The sequence below is a fragment of the Clupea harengus genome, chromosome 7 (assembly GCF_900700415.2).
Source record: "Clupea harengus chromosome 7, Ch_v2.0.2, whole genome shotgun sequence".
In the NCBI taxonomy this organism is placed as follows: domain Eukaryota; kingdom Metazoa; phylum Chordata; class Actinopteri; order Clupeiformes; family Clupeidae; genus Clupea; species Clupea harengus.
This window is the reverse complement of record NC_045158.1, coordinates 28,315,135-28,317,634: the sequence shown is the minus strand read 5'-3', so window position 1 is coordinate 28,317,634 and position 2,500 is coordinate 28,315,135. Positions and strand designations below refer to the sequence as shown.

Here is a 2,500-nt window from a genome sequence, read left to right as displayed (position 1 = left end):
TGGAGATTCAAGTCTGTTTTAGAAGACATTGACAGCACATTCATTTGGAAAGAGGAACAGAGAAACGCGATCAAGGCATTTGTCGATCGAAAAGATATTTTTGCCGTCCTTCCTACGGGATTCGGTAAAAGTTTAATGTATCAGCTGGCCCAGATGGTCTACGTTATGGTCATACTACGTTACTCTGATTGGTTGTAGGTATATCCAATTGAGCGAAGAGGCATTTTTTTTTCCTGGTTCGGTTGAAACACGCCCCATAAACACAGCCCAACGGCGCAGTATCAGACTCATATTCTGACTAGAATTATGAGTATGACATCGTCAGGCTAGTGTGAGGTTGTAGAATAGTACGGCCACTAGGAGGCGCTGTGTGGCTACAGAAGAGCAGGCCTCCCTCCGATCACATATCACCCCTCCTCACTCGCACCTCTCTGCTGTCAGCGCCGTGTACTGTGGTGGCTTCGCCTCGCTGGGCTCAGTAAACATCGCGTTTCTGTTGTGACGTGATCAACTCTGTTTGTCCCCAGTTTCCCAGGAACCCAAACACACCCTGCCCCTGCCGTCCCCTGCACACTGTCCTCCTTTAGCCCATAAACCCCATCGCTCTCTCTCTCTCTTTCTCTCTTTTTCTCTCTCTCTTTCTCTCTTTTCTCTCTCTTTCTCTCTTTTTCTCTCTCTCTTTTTCTCTTTTCTCTCTCTCTCTTTTTCTCTCTCTCTCTCTCTTTTTCTCTCTCTTTTTTCTCCATCTCTCCCTCTCTCTCTCTCTCTCTCTCTCTCATTCTCTCTCTCTCTTTTTTTTTCTCTCCCTCTCTCTCTCTCTCTCTCTCTCTCCATCCATCACCTCCTGTTTCTCTCCTGTCCCCCTGCCTCCTCACCTTCTCTTGATTTGCAGGCCTCCAGTGCACTTGTTATAAATGTCAGATAAACATTGGTGAATGTTAAAGCATCCATCTCTCACAGTAGAAATGGAACGAGATGAACGGCAGGCCTGTCACCATAGTTACCGCAGGTCTCTTGCTAATAGTGGTGTCAGGCCTGTCACCATAGTTACTGCAGGTCTCTTGCTAATAGTGGTGTCAGGCCTGTCACCATAGTTACTGCAGGTCTCTTGCTAATAGTGGTGTCAGGCCTGTCACCATAGTTACTGCAGGTGTCTTGCTAATAGTGGTGTCAGGCCTGTCACCATAGTTACTGCAGTTCTCTTGCATTAGTGGTGTCAGGCCTGTCACCATAGTTACTGCAGGTCTCTTGCATTAGCGGTGTCAGGCCTGTCACCATAGTTACTAGGGGTGGGAATCTCTTGGCACCTCACGATTCGATTCGATTCCGATTCAGAGGTCAACGATTCGATTCTAAACCGATTATCAATTCTAAACCGATAAAACGATTATCGATGCATCTCGATTTTTAAAACATTTGAGTTTGCTACTCAGAGTCTCAAATCACTTCCTACTTTGAGTTTGATAATTAAAGAAAATCAACAGATGAATTACCTTCTCTATTTTTTTTATTAGAGAAAAAGTTTTTCTTTGTCACAATTATGACTTTCTATGAACAATGCAATAATCGAAGCAGCTTGCATTTCAACACAAAATGAATGTGTAAAAAAAATTAATAAATAAATAAATTATTTAATTATTTTTTTTTTTAATTAAAAAATCGATTGTGAACTTTTCTGAATCGAGACAGAATCGTTCTAGAGAGAATCGAGAGAAATCGAAAAATCGATTCCCACCCCTAATAGTTACTGCAGGTCTCTTTCTAATAGCGGTGTCAGGCCTGTCACCATAGTTACTGCAGGTCTCTTGCATTAGCGGTGTCAGGCCTGTCACCATAGTTACTGCAGGTCTCTTGCTAATAGTGGTGTCAGGCCTGTCACCATAGTTACTGCAGGTCTCTTGCATTAGTGGTGTCAGGCCTGTCACCATAGTTACTGCAGGTCTCTTGCTAATAGTGGTGTCAAGCCTGTCACCATAGTTACCGCAGGTCTCTTGCATTAGCAGTGTCAGGCCTGTCACCATAGTTACCTCAGGTCTCTTTCTAATAGTGGTGTCAGGCCTGTCACCATAGTTACTGCAGGTATCTTGCATTAGCGGTGTCAGGCCTGTCACCATAGTTACTGCAGGTATCTTGCATTAGCAGTGTCAGGCCCGGGCTGTCTGCTGGCCTTTACCACAGAGAGAACCATGTCTGTCTTTCTTTCCTACCTGGAAAATGCTTACCATCTAACTGTGTGTGTGTGTGTGTGTGTGTGTGTGTGGTTGGGGCTTTTGGTCTGATGTTCCATCTGACTGCGTGTCACAGCCTAGATCCTCTGAAGACCACATTACCTCATCCTCCACACGCGCTCTGTCACACACACACACACACACACACACACACACACACACACGCTCTGTCCTGTTTATAGCCCACACAGATGTGCACACGCACACACAACTATGTGTGTGTGTGTGTGTGTGTGTGTGTGTGTTTTTCACTCAGATGGCATGGGCTGAAA

General features: G+C 45.0%; 1 protein-coding gene across 4 annotated transcripts in view; it reads left to right on the top strand.

The window, feature by feature from the left end:
- Positions 1 to 2,500, top strand: part of smtnb (smoothelin b) — a 70,529-nt gene that overhangs the window by 39,943 nt on the left and 28,086 nt on the right. The window lies entirely within an intron of this gene.